General features: G+C 48.3%; 1 protein-coding gene and 1 pseudogene across 1 annotated transcript in view; one reads left to right on the top strand and one right to left on the bottom strand.

Annotated features, from left to right (window-relative positions):
- Nucleotides 1-19,533, bottom strand: part of WWC1 (WW and C2 domain containing 1) — a 153,339-nt gene that overhangs the window by 125,118 nt on the left and 8,688 nt on the right. The gene's annotated exons all lie outside the window — the stretch shown is intronic.
- Nucleotides 16,656-18,474, top strand: LOC114893322 (annotated as a pseudogene).

Below are 19,533 nucleotides of genomic sequence, written 5' to 3'. Positions count from 1 at the left end.
GTTTTCATCTAGAATTTTTATTTGGTTCCATTTCCCTACTGATTTCTTTTCCTTAAAAATCCTTAAACATATCTATAATAAATATTAGTTCATTTTCTGCTAATTCCAACATCTCTGCCATCCTTGGGTCTGCTTCTACTGTATTTCTTCCTAAGTCTAGTACCTTTTCTATCGTATGCTAGATACTCTGAACCCTAAGCTGTCAAGAATCTGGATTTTTATGTTCCTTCTTTAAAGAATGTTAAGTTTTGTTCTCATGGGCAGTTCATTATTGGCAGATCAGCTTAATTCTCCTGAGGCTCTTTAAGGTTGGTTGAGCCATGACGTGAGTTTAATGATGGAAGTCACATGCTAAGAATGGTGGACCAGAAAAGCACAAGGAACCTGGGTCCCTTGAGCCATCACCCTGGCCCTAACTGGCCTGACTCTTGATTTTTTTTTTTTTTTAATGTGCTAAAGAAGTTTTACCTTGAAGTTAAGCCATTGTTATTTTTGACTTGGACAACCAGCTGCTAAACACTATTTCTGTTATAACTCCTGAGCATCTACTAAGTAGCAGGCCCTGTGCTAGGTGTTGGGGATAAAGCAATTTATCGGTTAGATGTGGTTCCTGGCATTTTACAGCTTAGAACCTCGAGCAGGAGATGGCAAATTATGGTCCATAGGCCGAACTCTCTCACTGCTTGTTTCATTGGGACAAAGCCATGCCTATTTGTATACATATTATCTATGGCTGCTTTCATGCTATAGAGTTAAATAGTTAAGACAGAGAGGGTACGGTCCACTAGTCCTTTACAGAAAAAAGTTCCTGGTCCCTGTTTAAGGCAGCAATCCTCACTCAAATTTTTGGTCTTGGGACACCTTCACACTCTTAAAACCTGAGGACCCCAAGAGTTGTTGTTCATGTGGGTGGTTTTTTTTTTTTTTTTTTTGGTTGCACTGAGTCTTCATTGATGCACGTGGGCTTTCTCTAGTTGTGGCACGTGGGCCCTAGAGTGCGCATGCTTCCGTAATTGTGGCGCACAGGCTTTGTTGCTCCACGGCATGTGGGATTTTCCCAGACCAGGGATCGAACCCGTGTCCCCTGCATTGGCAGGCGGATTCTTAACCACTGCGCCACCAGGGAAGTCCACATGTGGGTTTTGTTGATCAACATTTATCATATTAGAAATGAAAACAGAAAATTTAAAAATATTAATTCCTTTGAAAATAAAAATAATAAACCAATCACATGTTAACATAAATCACATCCTTATAATTAATTATATTTTCCAAGCCCTCCCCCACAAATTAGTGAGAAGAGTGGCATTATTTTACACTTTTGCAAATCTCTTTAATGAATGGCTTAAAAGAAGACTGCTGAGTCCTAAGAGCTGCTTTTGCATCAGTCTGTTGCAAAACTGCATGTCACGTAGCCTCTGGGAAACTCTACAGTCCTCTCATGATAGGTAGAAAGTTAAAAAGGCAGATAATTTCTTAGTATTATTATGAAGTTTGAGCTTGCAGACCTTCTGAGAGAATCTCAGGGGCCTCCAGGGAACACACTTTGAGAATGGCTAGTCTAGAAGAGTCCTTGGCTGACATTAAACAGAAGAAAACATGAGGTCTTAACTAATAACCATTGAACAACTGATTTAAAGAGAAAGAATATTGCTCTGTGAGGGAATATAAACACTGCACCTGGCCCCATTCCAGGAGCAGGGCAATGATCCCTCGAGGAACTGATGTTAAAAGCTGGGCCCTCGGGGCTTCCCTGGTGGCGCAGTGGTTGGGAGTCCGCCTGCCGATGCAGGGGACGCAGGTTCGTGCCCGGGTCCGGGAAGATCCCACATGCCGCGGAGCGGCTGGGCCCATGAGCCATGGCCACTGAGCCTGCGCGTCTGGAGCCTGTGCTCCGCAACGGGAGAGGCCACAGCAGTGAGAGGCCCGCGTACAGCAAAAAAAAAAACAAAAGCTGGGCCTTGAGAAGGAGTTAACCAGGTAAAGGCAGGCGAGGGGGAAGCCTCCTTCCCCGTTCCGCCACTGCTTCCTTCAGTATGTTTGCTAAGGAAACCGGGTTAGTCTTTAGAGAAGGATCAGAGATTAGGATTAACTTTCCCATGACTCCTTCCCTTGGGCAGAGCGACCAAGTCAGAGATTTGCCCTGGGAAGGACCCAGGGTCCTTCTGACACTCCTGGAATTTCCCCTGGAATTAGGGACAGGGGAACCCTAATCTCTCTCACAGGAGGCTAATAACCTACAGAGATGGGGCACAATAGGGAGGCCCAAATGCTGAGATGCAGAGGATATAGGCCTGAGGACAGTTCTCCAGGCTGTCAGGATGCAGGGTCCCATGGTGACACATGCAGCAACACAAACCCTTAGCTAACTGCCTTACTCCAAGGCAATTAGTAGCCATTTCTCATCCAGATGGTTATTTGCTCTAATAGTTATTGGTTGAAGGAACCAGAGAAACTTCCTTTGCACTAGATTCCCAGTCCCATTTCCTGGCTGCCAGCTCTACACAAACTCACTCTCGAAACCAGATGCTGCCGAGTTTCAGGATGGATTTCAGAGGCTGCCACTGCTCATTTTTTTTTTCTTTTTTAATAAATTTATTTATTTATTTATTTGTGGCTGTGTTGGGTCTTCATTGCTGCGTGCGGGCTTTCTCTAGTTGCGGCGAGCGGGGGATACTCTTCGTTGCGGTGCGCGGGCTTCTCATTGCGGTGGCTTCTCTTGTTGCGGAGCACGGGCTCTAGGCGCGCGGGCTTCAGTAGTTGTGCCACTGCTCTTTTTCCTCCTGACGCGCCCAACCTGGGGGTGTGAAAACCTACTGGGCTCAAGCCACCATCTCACCTCAAATTCCCCAGGCTGTTACCCCACTTTAAAAAGACTAGGCAGAGAGGAAAACTATCCCTGGAGGATGGAAGGCAGCAGATTCTACTCTGAGAGTAATGAAGCCCAGCACTCATCAAACACATATAGCAAGTCTCACACTTTCCATGAGATTTATCTGTATTAGATCATTGAATCCTCCCAGTAGCCCTATGAGGCAGTTTACTTATTACCCCATTTTACAGGTGAGAAGTCGAAGCACAGAGAGATCTTGCAGCTGACCCACAGCTACAGTCAGCAAGGAGTGGAGCCAGCACTAAACCCAGGCAGCACGGCTTCTCAGATTCAGCACCTTGAACCTTACATTTTACTGCCTTTAGCTTTGAAATGACAGGAGAAGTTCGTTTTTTTAAAAGTATCTGTGTAGATGCTCAACATCACTAATCATCAGGGAAGTGAAAATAAAAAACCACGAGATACCATGTCACACCCATTAGGATGGCTACTATGAAAAAAAAACAGACAATATCAAGTGTGTTGGTGAAGGTGCGGAGACACTGGAACCCTTGTGCGCTGCTGGTGGGAATGGCAAAGGGTGCAGCCACTGTGGAAAATGGCGTAGCAGTCCCTCAAAAAATTAAAAATAGAACTACCATATGATCCAGCAATTCTACTTCTGGGAGCGTACACAAAGGATGTAAAGGCAGGGGCACGAACAGATAGTATTACACCCATGTTTACAGTGGCATTATTCACGATAACCAAAAGGTGAAAGTGTGTCCGTGAATAAATGAATGGATAAACAAAACATGGTGTAAACATACAGTAGAATAGTACTCAGCCTGAAAAAGGAAGGAAATCCTGACACATGCTGCAGAGTAGATGGACCTGGAGGACATTATGCTGAGTGAAACAAGCCGGTCACAAAAGGACAAATCCTGTATGACTCCACTCACATGAGGTACCTAGAACAGTGAAATTCGTACAGGAATAAAGTAGAGAGTGGTGGTTGCCGGGAGCTGGGGGAGGGGAAATGGGCAGTGAGTGTTTAACCCGGATAGAGTCTACGTTTTGCAAGATGAAAAGAGTTCTGGAGACGGATGGTGTGGATGGCTGCACAGCAATGGGAATGTACTTAATGCCTCTGAACTGTACACTTAAAAATGGTTAAAATGAGGGCTTCCCTGGTGGCGCAGTGGTTGAGGGTCCGCCTGTCGATGCAGGGGACACGGGTTCGTGCCCCGGTCTGGGAGGATCCCACATGCGGCGGAGCGGCTGGGCCCGTGAGCCATGGCCGCTGAGCCTGCGCGTCCGGAGCCTGTGCTCCGCAACGGGAGAGGCCACAACAGTGAGAGGCCCGCGTACGGCAAAAAAAAAAAAAAAAATTGGGGCTGACTACATTTCTGAACTTCTGGATCTGAGAGAACACATTGAGTGCTGTGGCCTTTCCTTGGTCCACATGCCAAGCTAAAGAGGTGATTAGCAGGCTTAAACTACTGATTGCTAATCAGAAAGTTAAAAAAAAAAATCATTCTTTGTCAAAGAGAACAGGAACAAGGGGCCAATAAGCCCAGGGGTTATACAGTAAAAGCTGGATTAGGCAGCGTAACCAGGCCCTTCCACCTTTTCATCGCTGCATTCTTGCCTGTGAACGTGTTCTCCCAAAGCCTGGATTTTCATGACGTCATCGGGCTATTGCATTGCACTGATAACACATCATTCAACTTGGTGTGGCCCCTCACAAAGGCGGGCAGCATCCCTGAATGCAAACGAGGACATTCTGGATCATGAACAATTAGATCTAAACTGTTCTCGTACACTTGCCTCTCCCTCCCCACACAATCCTGCTTCTCTCTCTCCAGTGAGCGAGGGTACCAGGAAGACGGGAGAATAGGACTCTTTCTGAAAAGGCCTCTGTGCTCACCTTTCCAAATAGCTGTGGATCCTAGGAGGGCAGGAGGCAAAGAAGGAAATAGGAGAGGAGGTCCCAGGCGGGGGGGGGGGGGGGGGTGCCTGGGTTCAGTGCCTGGGAACTGACAGGGAACACGTGCCCCGTGGGTCATCACAACCTGCCTGCCGGCCCCCCAACCACGGGGCCACATCTCTCGTCCTCACCGCCCGACAGAGCAGGGTCTGTGGGATCTGGCTGCCTGCAGACTCTAGGAAGGAGGCAGGATTCCAGCCACGGCTCCCTGGAGAGCTCGAGAGCTTAACTAATTCTCTAATCAGGACACGTGGACAAAACGCTCTGAGAAATGGTGGAGAAATGGTTAGCGATGTTATATCAACAAGCACCAATGACCTCTAGGAGACAACGACTCGGCACTGACAAGCACCCGGGGCCATGGAGTCACAGAGCCCGCGGTAAAATCCAAGCCGCTTGCCAACTTGCTGTGTGACCTTGATAAATTCTCTAGCCTCTCTGGGCCTCAGCTGTCTCCTCTCGAAGGCACTGTCTCCTCTCGAAGGCACAAGCGAAATGGTAAATGCATGTAAAATTCCTCAGTAAGTGACAGCTGTCACAACCTCCAGCTTGGGGGAGGGGGTGCTGCAGCACTGAACAAGATTTTTGAACGTTACCATTTTCTGAATGTGAAATTTTGACCAAATGATAACACCGTACTGTCTTCCTCCTGGAAGGGAAGGAGGAAGGGTAATTTGGGGAGATGGGAAGAGAAAGAGGGTGGATTCAGAAATGACATCCTTATGAAAAAAATCACGAAAGAAACTCAGTAATGACCTTAAAACCTTATAATCCCTGACGCCCTCATGGAATTTCAGCAAATGTCTGAAGGATTCTGACAGATCCCACATTTAACACTGGCTGCTCCCTTCTCACCAGCTCAATGCGAGAAGCATTTATTTGCTGAGGGCCTACTGTGCACGGAGCCCTCAGCTGCTCTGCCCTGCCACCTATAATTCAGCCAATCCTCTTTCTCTTCCAAGAACCCTGGAAGGTTCCGACCCTACTTCGGACTGAGAGCAGGTGCCCTCACTCTGACTTCATGCGTTAAGAGGTCAGCCTGTCTCTGGGGCTAAGGTCCCCTGTGGTCACAGCAGTCTGGGCTGACCCTAGAGTCTCAAGCAGGCCAGGCCTTCCCAAAGTCACCTTGTCCCACGACCCCACGTATCCACAGATAAGCAAGCAAGATCAGAGGAGGCACCCTGGACTGGTAAAGCAGGTTTCGGGGTGCTCAAGCTGTTAAGATTAAGGAAATACATTTTGTTTTTCAGAGCGAGGTGATGGGCAGCATTCTTCAGCTCACAGGCACCTGGCTCTCCCTTCACCAACACGATTAAGGCAGCCTGTCCGGGGCTTCTCCTATTTTTGCCTGATTTCTGCTGGGTCAACGTTTACCAGTTTGGCAAATGGCAATTCGGAGCCTCACACAGAAAACAGTGGCAGCAGTCTCTGAGAAACGCTGGGGGAAAGGACTCTTGGGAGTTTCATGGTCCGATAGCTCTATTCTTTGACTCCTCCTGCCTTGACAAGGGGAGGGGGGTGTTGAACATTCTAGAGGCCCTGAGTTTGGCGTCAGGCTTGGGGCTGGCAAACCATCCTTGAGCCTTTTTTACTGCTGGAGTTTTTCCAAAATGTAGATAGAGAGCTAGGCTTCCACTGGGGACGCCTCAGCCCCAAACAGGTGGGCTGTGCCCCAGGCCAGCCAGAGCCCTGGGCTCTCCCTGGGCCCGATACTTGCCCTCTGGCTCCAAAACTTGACCTAGGAGTTCAGAATGACCGAGAGAAGGATTGGAAGGTGGCAGCTTCCTACCGGGAAGCATCTACTTTTCACCCTCTACTCTGCGGCTTCACCGTTACCTCTCAGCTGCCTTCGCTCATATTCATTTATTAGTTCAAATTAGGCACAAAACTTTATGCTGGGCCTGGGGAGGCTCGGCAGGATGCGTTACCATTCAGTGGAGAACACAGACAGGAAAAAGAAATGACGACGATGTGGCAAAGCCGTGTTAGAAGGGTGCACAGAGGGCCCCCTACATGAGCTGGGACGAAGACAGCTAGGCAGGCTCCTGGGAAGAGGTGGCCCTTTAAGTGGGTGTAGCAGCACAGGGAGGGAGTACCAGCAGGCAGGGCAAGGATCCGGTTTGTGCAAAGGAAAGAAAGTGCCTTGTGGGTAGGGGGAGGAGAGGTTTTTCAGTTTTATTAAGGGGTATTAGAATCGGCTGGGTGGCAGGTTAAAAATGCAGATTCTGGGAAGCCCCACTGAGATTCTGATTCAGTAGTTTTCAGGTAGGGCCCCAGGAATCTGTGTTTTACAAGCTCCATGGGGGAGTAAGGCAGGAGGTTGGCCGATCACACTCTGAGAAACCCTGCCTTGAAGGAGTGGGGGAAAGAAAAAAGCCATTTGTGGCTTTGATGGGATATTGATTTTCCTGGAATGTTCCCAAAGGGACTTTGGACGGCTCACTAATGACTCGTTCTTCTGTCATTTTACATAGACACACATACAACATCCAGCAAACTGGAAATGAACGCAGGGAGGGTGTCGGGAGCCTTGCTCACACAGTCGGGCTGTCACCCTGTTCCCGGGATGACGGTGGGTGGGTGTTATCTCGGGAATGTGTCGGGGCAAGGTCCACGCTTATGCGGTTAAGGTGAACCAGGGCCAGGGAGCAGTGATGGGAAAGCCCTCTGGCATCCAGCCACACCTCCCCACCGCCCTCATGCCAGGAAGGCAAGGCGGTCCACAGGGCCTCCTACAGACTTTCCCTCCGGCCTGCAGCTGGCTGCCTGCCCCTCCCGCCCCCGGTCCCCCACCAGGAGCCTGCCCTCTCCTGCCCCAGTGCCGCCCCACTCAGGCTGCCCCTGGCTGGGTCCAGGGTTGCGCATGGGGGTCCTGGCTCAGCCGGTCCCAGCCTTGGCCACGGGCACTGTTTCTGCTAGCCCCCTCATGGCAGTACTTCTGCCCTGTTCTAAGCTAGTTCCAGGGAGCCTGCCATTTATTTTGCTGGCTCAAGCCTCTGCCTGGGAAGCTTACTGGGGACCCCAGACCTCCTTGTCTTGCTCTTGCCACTGTTCTCTAAGGGCTGGAATTCCGCCTCTGTGATCTCTGCCAGGTGCCCGCGGGTCACCTCCTCATTCTGTGTTGCAGTTGAGAGACACTGCCCCTGCCACCAAGGGTTCCCATCTTCTGACTGCCCCGTGCACCCTGGAGACCACGTCCTGCCACCGTGGTGGACTTCTACACAGCCTGCCTCCACTCTGACCTCTGGCATCTGACCCCACTGGTGGGCATGCTGCAGGCTCAGGACCCTGTCTTTTCTCAGCAGGTGTGACCCCCCCCCCTTTCAACTGAGCCCTCTCCCACTCCCATCCCCGATCCGGCTTCAATCCCTTATTCCATGTGGGGCTTTGGGAACAGGCTGAGAAGCTCCTTCCCCTCAGCAGTGTTTATACCTGGTTGTAAGAATCCACTGCTTTCTGATATTATCTGATATCTGTATTGGAGCTAGTTAGAGGCACAGTCAGCTACAGAACAAAAAAACAAAACAGTGCTACGCAGACATAAGTAGTGTTGACTGGCCAGGGCTACTCAAACATTAACCTGCAAGGACCACTGGGGATCTTGTTAAAATGCAATTTCTGACTCAGGGGGTCTGAGGTGGAGCCTGAGATTCTGCATTTCTAACCAGTTCCCAGGCGATGCTGGTGTGCTGGTCCACAGGCCCCACTTCCAGCAGTGAGAGTCAGGGTCACGGAAATGCATGGGAGCTTGCCACAGGGGATGAGGCCAAAAGCAGGGCTCAGAATCGAGCATGTGCTCAGCGAGAGTAAGCACCAGGTCCCCTAACTGCCAGACATTCAGAACAGTTGACTCTGGAAGTTAAGAGAAAGAACGACCTAGGGATGCCCGCTGCCCACGGCCTCTCGTGAGAGGAGAGCTGCCGTGGTTCGTACGTGACCCCTGAGTCCTGTTGTGATTTCTTGTACCAGGAGAATCCAGTTTAAGGCCAGCTCTGTCATCTTTCCAAATCAGTATCTCTCACAAGAATTTGAACCGGGGACACCGGGTTAGCTGTGGCTGCTGAGGCGAAGAGTTATGAGGCCGGCTGGGGTTGTGAAGGTCATATGGGCCACCTGCAAACTAATGCTGTGATGATGTCATGACTGTCGGCATTCTTAAGTACTTATTCTGAGTATTGCTCTCGGCTATGTGTCCTAAATAAGAGAATCCACGCTATAATTCTCACAGTAACCCCTCAAAGTGAATGGCGGTCTAACAGCGTGAGCTCTGGAGCCAGAGAGCCTGAGTTTGAATCTTGGCTTTGCCACTTTCTGGCTGTGTGACCTTGGGCAAATTACTTAGCCTCTCTGTGCCTCCACTTCCTCATCTATAAATGAGGATAGTAACAGTACCTCCCTCAGAAAGTTAGTGTGACAGTTAATTGAGCTAATATAAAACACTTAGAGCAGGGCTTGGCACCCAATAAAATCTTGGCTATTATTATTCTTCGTCTTATTTGTATAGAGTGAGGAAACTGAGGCTCATAGAGATTAAGTAGCTTGCCCAGGGTCACACAGCAAGTTCAAGGCAGAACTAATTCATAACATGGTTTACGAACGTATGAACAAATTTCAGATTTGTTGTAGTCTGTCTGTAGGTTTCAGAGGTAGCAGAAACCATGACATGAGCGGGCCGACAGCAGGGAACAGAGGGACGTACGTGGAGACCGCTGTTCTTCACGGCCTCCAGCTGCAGCTCCTGCCATCCCGGTAGTGGGGGCCGCTATGCCCATCCTTAGATTCCTATGAAATCTCTGACCTCACAGCAGCCTCTCTTTTCTAGAGCCATGTCATGTGGGCCTCTGTTGCTTTTGACCAGAACAGGCCTGGCTTAAAGTAGATACCCTCCAGCCAGAGTGGCGCGGGAGATGACAGATGAGGGAAGGCCTCGTGGAGCAAGTGGTACCCAACGTGGCCAGTGAGGGAGGCGGGGCTTCAACGTACACAGATGGGCAAAGATGTTGGTTTGAGACCCGGACTGGATTCAGTTTTAGATTTGTGGTAGTTTGCAGTGCTCGCCTGGACAGAGAAGTGATGTCCAGCCGGAAACTGGAAATAAGCACCTGAGGTTTCAGTGCAGAGCAGGTGGTCGAAGGCCTGGCGACACAGGCCGCCACTAGGGAGGAGACTGCACAACGCCTTACTCTCCTGGATAAGAATGACTGCCAGGAAAGGAGGAGAGCTGGCAATACGGTTAGACACTACAGGGAGGTCAAGGAAGATGCCGCCACAGGTCTCCTGGTGACACTCCTGGAACTTTGCTCAGAGAATGGGGGTGGGAGGAGGAGAATGGAGGGTATGGCGGGAATGGGGGGGTGTGGGGCGGTGGGTATGGAACCCCTCTGTGTCCCTCAGAGAAAGGAGCATGGGGTAGGACTGAAGGCTTACTCTTGGGGAGAGAGCACCTGAGCACACTCTAGAAACCCATGGATGCCTGAAGAAAGGAAGAGATGTTTCTGAGGTGAGGACCAATAAATAAGTAGGCCAGGTTGTGGAAGAGGCTGAAGGGATTCTAGTCCTGGTCGAGTCTCTAGAATGATTTGCACTTTGAAACAAGTCTATTCCTTGATCAGTACTTCTCAAACCTAGGACGGTATCAAAATCACTCAGTTGTTCTTTTTACAAAGGAGTCTGGGTTTCACATAATCCAGAAATTCTCATTATGTTGACCAGAGCCAGGCCTTGGAATCTGCATTTGAGTAACTCTCTTAGGAAATTCAGATGCATGTGGTTGACCAATCATGCTGCCTTGGGGGAAGAACAGAGCTCCTTGGCCAAAGTTAAGAAAAAAACACTGCTGGGACTTCCCTGTTGGCACAGTGGTTAAGAATCCGCCTACCAACGCAGGAAACACGGGTTTGAGCCCTGGTCCAGGAAGATCCCACATGCTGCGGAGCAACTAAGCTCGTGCGCCACAACTACTGAGCCTGCGCGCCTACAGCCTGTGCTCTGCAACGAGAGAAGCCACCGCAATGAGAAGCCCGCGCACCACAACGAAGAGTAGTCCCCGCTCGCCGCAACTAGAGAAAGCCCGGGTGCGCAGCAACGAAGACCCAATGCAGCCAAAAATAAATAAATAAATTTATTTTTTAAAAAAAGAAAGAAAAAGCACTGCTTCCCAGTGTTCATAGCAGCGCTATTTACAATTGCCAAGGTATGGCAACCTAAGTATCCATCAACAGAGGAATGGATAAAGAAAATATGGTCTACATGTACAATGGAATACTACTTGGCGATAAAAGAATGACATTTTGCCATTTGCAGCAACATGGATGGACTTGGAGGGCATTATGCTAAGTGAAGTATGTCAGACAGAGAAAGACAAATGCTGTATGATATCACTTATATGTGGAATCAAAAAAATACATCAAACCAGGGAATAAAACAGAAAGAAACAGACTCAACAGACATAGAGAACAAACTACAGGTTACCAGTGGGGAGAGGGAAGGGGAAAGGCACAATATAGGGGTAGGGGATAAAAAAAAAGGGGGGGTTATCATGAGATTGTATGAAATCACGTGTGTGAAACTTTTGAAAATTGTGAAGCACTACAGAAGTTAAAGAATCTTTCATTCAAAAAAAAAAAAAAGCGAAAAAAAAGAAAATACACTTGTTGCCACTACAGTGAGTGCCAGGATCTCCTGACTTGAATTAAGAAAACCTGGTTGAAGAGGTAGAGCAGTGATCACTATAGATGGATCCCAGTTAAAGGTAAAAGCAAACAGTGTTTCTGACTACAGAACTTTTAAATTCCATAGCTGGATCTTTGGTGTCATTTACAAGACCTATTATTTTCTAGTACAGCATCCTCTTTATTTTTCTAATCCGTAAGTCTTTTGTTCATGTTCTTATTATGTGTCCGTAAGCTCTATGAGGAATGATGTCTGTCTTTGGTCACTGCTGAACCCTCTTCTTAGCACAGTTCCCACCAGGAACCAAACACACAAAGGTAATGGCATTCTTTGTTTTCGATTCTACCCAACACGCAACAGAAGTGGAAGGTAATTTGTGCACGGCTAGAGCCACTTCAGATCTGAGATGACCCAATTGACTTCTAGTGAACCCAAACAAACGTCCTGAAGGATGTGCCACTGGGCAAGCAAGAATGCTGCCGTCCAAGCCCACATGCCATTCAGACACCATAGCGTCCGAAGGGAATTTAATTCCTGCTAAGTCTTTCATGCCAAAGTAACAAGAGATGGGGCTACCTTGAGCACAAGAGTCTATAAGGAGGGTGAAACAAAGATGCTCATCACCACCAGGACAGGGGAATGTGGTCTAGGAAAGTGATCCTTGGAGGAATTTTGAAAAACTGACTGTACTCAGAAAAAGAGCTCACTCACCGTGCTCACTGAGAGAGGGACATCTCCGAAAATAGGAGCAGAGCAAACAGAAAGGTCTAGCTATCCAGACAGACCCTGAGCAACTGAGCGAAGTTGCTACTCAAGGAATCACAGTAGTGAAAGGAGCTATGGTCTGAATCACCAGAACAAATTCAGTACTGCTCTCCTTGACAGCCTAGCCTGGCCTGGCCTTCAGGGTGCATTGTGGCGGCAGAGAAAGTGGCATCCCAGTTCTGCCACTTATTAGCTGTGCCATCACTGGCAAGTTCTCAACTGCCTGAGCCTCAGTTTCCCCAGCAGCAGAATGGAGATGGTAACGGTTCTCACCTCGCACGGCTGCTAGGAGAATTAAATTGGAAAATGCACTCAAAGCACTCAGCTCAGATCTTTGCACTGTCTAGAGTCTCAGCAAGCGTTGGCTATGATGAGTTCTTATCCACCGGCCACGATCTACATGGTGACAACATCTGCATTCCCCGCTCCCTTGGAGTCTCGAGGACTCAGACGTGTGCACGAAATCCAGACCAAGATCTGCTGGGGACAGAGAGCAGCTGCCCACCCCCCAGGCCTACAACTCCAAAGTAGCTTAGACCAATTTATCTCAAAGCATTTACTCCTGCAATGCGAGTTGAAAGATTTTCACATGAAGGCAAAGATGAGCCCAAATCAATTTGATACTTAACACATCAGGAAAGAAATAGCAAGACGGATCTAGAAGAGGGGAAATCACCAAACTGCAAGGTGCCTGACATCCCTGAAATATCTCCTTCTCCCGCCCCATAGCTATGTTCTAATACTTCCTGAGTCATCTTCAGTCTTCCATGTGGAACTGTGTAACTCTTAAATTCTAAAGCGCTTTACAAGGTACTTTAGCATAATCTCATTCAAACTCTCCAAGCATTTTGAGGAAGGGATGTATTTACCTACACTCGTGGTTCTCCAATGTGGCTGTATTCCAGAGTCAACTGGGGGAGATTCTAGAAATCCCATGCCCAGGCCATACCCCAGACCAATGAAACCAGATTCTCTGGGAGTGGGGCGGGCATGGGTATTTTTAGCACTCCCCCTCTGCTGAGTCCGATGTGCAACTGGACTTGAGAATCACTGACTGATCCTATTGTCCCGGAGATCCAGACACAGACTCCTATACTCCATTGTGGAAAGGAGACCAAGGGTCATTATTGCCCCGTCATAGAGCAATGAAGACTAGGGCTCAGGAAGGCCAAGGGACTTGCTGCTATGAGGAAGGGCCACAAACAGAATCCAAAACTCCCAACTGGGGAGCAGCCATTTCCTGGCTTGGTGCAGTCCTACTGTGTGCCAGCCACTGAGCTGCCTATTAACAAGAATGGAGAGGATGCGGGTAGTCACGCTGTCCTACTAACAGCATAAGGTGTCATGGAGCCCAGACGAGGGAGATGGGGAAGGCCTTTTTATTTGTGAGCTGAATCTTTTGTGAGCTGAATCTTGATGCAAAGACGTTAAGTGATGGTGAGGCCTGGTGAAGGAAGTGCAGAGGTCCCGCTTGGATAATAAGGGTTTGGGGATTGATCATAAAATGTTCTCAAGCCAGTGAAGACCATTTCAACGGGCCGCATCGATCTGTGCTTGGAAGGCTCTTCAAACCTGGCCAGTTTTTGCCTGCGACCACTCACAGAATACCTTACGTCATTCTAGCTGCAAACATTTGGCCAGTAGTTCCCAGACTTGAAGGGGCAGCAGAGTCACCTGGGATGCTCCTTAAAAGACATCTCTCAAGGCTCCACCCCCCAGAGTGCCTGATTAGTAGGTCTGAGGTGGGACAGGAGAGTCAGCAGGTCTAACAACTTCCCAGGTGAAGCTGATGTCCTGGTTTGGGACCACATTTTGAGAACCACTCAGGCCTGGTGACCAGTTAGGAGGCTGAAGAAACACCCAGGGTCCTCCACCTGCAGCCAGCAAATATTTGTTTTATATCAGCAGTGGAAATAAACCACTCAGGCTGGTTTGAAATTTTTTGAGCTATTAAGATACCGCTTAGTAGTCCCGTCTAGCAAAAGTCTTTGTTGTCTGGGAAGATATGTATCTGCTTAAGTACGATCCATTTTTCCAGAGAAATGAGAAGAAAGAGGTTTATGTCCAAAAAGATTCTGGTGCTCAAAATATATGAACTGAGCAGAAACTACAGAACTATAGATGAAGCTATCAAGGAGGCCTTAATCTCTGTCGTTAGAACTGTCCAGACAGTGGAACTTAAATATAATGAGAGACCTCGTATTTCATTGTGGCTTACAAGGTAGCTTCTAATTTATTCCCATTTTGCCAGTGAAGAAACTGAGGCTCAGAAGGCTTTAAGCAGCTTAAAGAAGGTCAGAGAACCAGCCAGTGACAAGGTTGAGGATGCACAATCCAAGTCATGGTCAAGGGGAACAAGGCCTCCCTAGAGGGCTGTTGTGAGGGTTCTGAGAGGAGAGCCTTGCCTCTTCGCCACACCTCATCTGCACTTCCTAGACTCGAAGTAAGACTGGGTTAGGGGTGAAGGAGCCCAGCACCCCTTCCTCTGAAGAGCGGACTCGGCACAGGTCTCCTGGCTCAGCATCAGGGAGAAACAGGGAAGACCCGTGCCCTCTGTTCCTCTCGGTGACCATGGATACATAACTCCACACATTCTAATGTAAAGAGAAGTTCCTTCTGGCTTCTGGGATCTGCTCAGACCTCCTGCTTCCCCATCCTTTATTTTACAATGCGGGAGCAAACCCGACTGGATTTTGCCACCAGTCAGGCTCTGGGTCAGCAAAAGAACTAGAACAAAATTGCTCATAGTGATCATGGCGAGGCAGTTAAACAGTGCTTGCTCCTAAAGTCACTTCCTGTAGCTTGCTTAGCATAAGAGGGAGGGCCAAGTTGCCTCACCTGCCTTCTTCAGTTCCCTGTCTGTAAAACAGCGATGAGAGGGCTCCCCCCAACTCCCCTACCCCACCCTAACACCCAATCCTCCCAGGTTATTGCGAGGATTCAATAAATCAACTGTTAGCGGTCTGCAAAGCAACAGGGCACAAAGCAGCAGCAGCATGCGCTGGAAACGCCAACTTCCAAGCCCCACGGCAGCCCTACTGACACAGACTGGGTGTGTGGGTGGGAGTGAGGGAGTGGGACCCAGCTTAACAAATCCTCCAGGTGATTCTGATGCTTCCCCAAGCTTGAGAATCACTGCTCTAGAATGTAAGCTCCATGAGGACAGGATTTTTGATGGCTTAATCACTGCCAAATCCCCAGTGCTGGAACAATGTCTGGCATATTACAGACACTCTATTCGTTTACAGGCAGTCAATAAATATTTCTAAGTTGAGTCCAGATGAAACAGGAGAGGAAACAAACCAAGGTTCAGAGAGCCTGGCATTTCTATTTGCACAGTTTGATGACTGTCTCTCACTAATTTGTAGTAAATGTTATGAGTTGGAGACTGTCTTATGTCGCCCTTGCATTCCCAGCACTTAGCCCGGTGCCCAGCTCATCCTCACAGGCTCTGGGTAACACCCAAGGGAAGGCGCAAAGGTCTCTCAGATCCAAAGCCCAAGTTCACACAGCAACTACCAACAGGTGTCCTCCAGCTTCCTAAGATGGGTCAAAGAATTCTAGCAAATACCAAGCCCCCAGTCAGAATGTAATTTATCTGTTTAACTGTTTGCCCATTTCCCTGGCCCGAGGGTACACCCCATTATAGCAGGGACTTTGCTCTCATCCTTGGTTAGGGCAACGGAGCCTGAAGCCCAGTAGGCACTCAATAAATACCTGCTGAATGAATGGCCAACCCCTGGCTGGGTGGGACACGATAAACACCAATGCCCTTCTGCACCACCTCCATGCTAAAATCAGCAGGTTCTCAAACAGCTCTCCAACAGGGCACAGGGAAGCACAAGTGAAGGGCCAGGATATCAGAGCAGTCACCAATGAATTCCAGAGACCTCCAGTTCCCACAGCAGCCGTTTTCACTCAGCCATGACCACTGCAACTCATTATCCCTGCTTCACACACTGCCCTGGTGCCAGCTCCCTGGCAAGAGTCACTTTACTTCAGAAATTCCAAACGAGGGCTTGCCTCTGATAAGACTAGGGGGAAAAGAATTTATTGGTTTATTTACACAATGAGTGCCCCAAGGTGGTTTGCAAACTCTGATGTCAAGGCGGCTCAGGTGAGCCCTGCTTCAGCAGGAAAAAACTTGAGTTGGCAAGGAAGGGACAATGGTTCTCGTTTCTCTACCAAGGGAAAGAAGGGTAAACTAGCATAACTAGTCACAGCTCCCATCTGAAAGCCTGGTGTGTACCAGGCACTGGGTAAGACCCACCATGTCTGAGGTCCTTTCATCTCCCCACAACCCTCTGGGGTAGGTAGGTCCTACACTTACCCGTGTTTTACACAGTAGAGAAGGAACTTGTTCAAGGTGACTTACTATATGTAAATGACAGAGACGGGACTTGGTGTCCTCTGGAGATCGTTAGGAAGGCCTTACCTATTGCAGGGAACAGTGTGGTATGTCAAACCAAAGTTCGGCTGGAACCACACAAACATTTTCCTCCACAGTGAGCAAGGTATATATGCTGATAGATGTGTTGTTTATTTCTCTGTAGTTACAAAGGTCCCTTTTCCTTTGCTCCCTTCCCCTCTTCCCTTCCCCTCTCCAAATTCACTGAAAAAGACTGCAGTGGTGCAAAGAGTAAGGCTTTGAAATCAGAAGGACCTAGATTCAGATTCCAACTCGGCCCCTTTCTACCTCTATGAACTTGAGTTTGTCACTTGGCGGTTCTTTTTTTTTTTTTTTGCGGTACGTGGGCCTCTCACTGTTGTGGCCTCTCCCGTTGCGGAGCACAGGCTCCGGATGCGCAGGCTCAGCGGCCATGGCTCACGGGCCCAGCTGCTCTGCGGCATGTGGGATCTTCCCGGACCGGGGCACGAACCCGTGTCCCTGCATCGGCAGGCGGACTCTCAACCACTGCGCCACCAGGGAAGCCCCACTTGGCGGTTCTTAACCTCAGTTTTCTCATCTGCAAAATGCCACAAAAATACCATGAGCCACAAACTGTGTTTGGCCCACGCGAGCTACTGGCTAAAGATGACTAAATATAACTATTAGCATCGTGATCACCAGAGGCCAGTTATGGTTGTCGCTGTTAGTGATACAAATGCACGTGTAAGAAATTCCTGGACTAGAACCCGACTCGTGGTCCTGGCTGGAGATGGAGCTCAACAGTGAGGGTGTGAGGCGACTGCTTGGCAAGTACAAGTTCAGGGATCTAACTGTGGAAGAACTGAAGACTGTAAATATGTTTTTCCCACATTTCAGATATTCCGTGGATACCTATGTTTTCAAAGATAGTTCCCAGAAAAACCTGCTGAATTTCACTGGCACTATTCCTGTGATGTATCAGGCCTAAATCTGTCATTGTTGGATGAATTAAAGAAATGATTGCCAAGTTTCAAGAAGAACTTCCCCTGTATTCTCTGCCATCATCTGATGTGGCGCAGCAGGCAGACTTGCTAGCCTATGTTGCAAAAATCACTGAAGGTGTCTCAGATATAAATTCAAAGAACTGGGCAAACCGTGAGAATAAAACAGTCAATAAAATTACCGCGGTTGGCGGTGGAGAACTGGGAATTGCCTGCACATTAGCAATTTCAGCAACGGTGGTGATCTGCACAGTCAACTCTCTGGGTAGTTCTCAGTCCTACCTCGACGTGGTACAGAGAAATGTGGATATGTTCAGAGCCTTTGTTGCAGCTCTGGGACATTATCGTCCACACGGCATCCTGCTCGTTGCATCTCAACCAGTGGAAATCATGACCTATGTGACGCGGAAACTGAGTGCATTTCCTGCAAATCGAGTGATTGGAATTGGTTGCAATGTGGATTCACAGAGATTACAATGTATTATTACAAATGTTTTGAAGGTACAGACTTCAGCGAGGGAAGTATGGGTTATTGGTGAGCAGGGAGAAGACGAAACCTCATCTTCTGCCATTCTGACAAGCATTTTATGCTAGTGAGATGATCAACTTGCAGCTTCCCGAAGGGTTCATGCACTCTCATGCCGCCTTGCCTTTGCACCTGATGCTTCCTTTCCCAGAACATTCATTAATTTGGCTAAGTCCTGCTTACCCTTCAAGACTGGGCTTGAGGGCTTCCCTGGTGGCACAGTGGTTAAGAATCTGCCTGCCAGTGCAGGGGACACGGGTTCGAGCCCTGGTCCTGGAAGATCCCGCATGCCGCGGAGCAGCTAAGTCCGTGCGCCACAACTACTGAGCCTGCGCTCTAGAGCCCGTGAGCCACAGCTACTGAGCCCGCGTGCCGCAACTACTGAAGCCCGCGTGCCTAGAGCCCGTGCTCCGCAACAAGAAAAGACACCGCAGTGAGAAGCCGGTGCACTGCAACAAAGAGTAAGTAGCCCCTGCTCGCCGCAACTAGAGAAAGCCCGCGCATAACAACGGAGACCCAGTGCAGCCAAAAATAAACAAATAAAAATAAATAAATAAATTTATCAAAAAAAAAAAAAAAAAAGACTGGGCTTGAGTGCCACCTCTCCCAGGAAGCCTTCCCTAATTCTCCAGGTTAAGTAAGTTCATGCCTCTATTATAACCACTATCACACTGTGTTATAATTGCATATTTACTTGTCTCTTCACCCCGACAGACTGTAAACTCCTTGAGCTTAGAACGGCCTCAGTAAATACGTTTTGAAATTAATGAATGATCCTGATACCACCTTGTTGTATCCAAAGGTCATTCATACAATGCCCCACCAAATTAGTCAGTAGAACATGTGCTTTGGAGCTGCTATTTTTAGCTGTGATATTGAAATCATATGTAAACTGCAGATAACTCCTTCAGAATGGTGTTTTAGAAACCCAAGGGCTGGACCTCAAAACAGAGTGTTAGGTCATCTGCTTTGGGCATCAATCTTACCTATAGGATAGGTGTTATATGTAATGGAAAAGAGAGATCACGTGGTCATTTTTTATTAAAATTTTTGGGGTCAGGGGATTACTGTTTTTAAGGAGTAGAACCAGAAAGATTAGGATTGATTAGATGCATTATTTGAAAGGGATTCTTAAACTAGGATAAATATACATTTAGGAAGTGTGAAGGGTTGGGCAGTAAATGAACAAAAAAAATGAAATAATTCAGTCCATCTATAAACTTAACTGAAAATCCTAATGACTGTGTCAGAAGCAAATTTGAACACAGTGAAGCTTTCTCCCTCTCTCCAAACATTGTTTTCTCGTGGCTCTTATAAGTCCAAACTCAGAGGAAAGATAAAACGTGATTATGTGTGTAATATACAATGGCAGTAATACTCATAATTAAATTCCAGACT

The sequence above is a fragment of the Monodon monoceros genome, unplaced genomic scaffold, assembly GCF_005190385.1.
Source record: "Monodon monoceros isolate NGI ecotype Baffin Bay Population unplaced genomic scaffold, NGI_Narwhal_1 Super_Scaffold_12, whole genome shotgun sequence".
NCBI classification, from domain to species: Eukaryota; Metazoa; Chordata; class Mammalia; order Artiodactyla; family Monodontidae; genus Monodon; species Monodon monoceros.
Note: the sequence above shows the minus strand (reverse complement) of the source record. Positions and strands in the feature narration are given on the sequence as shown.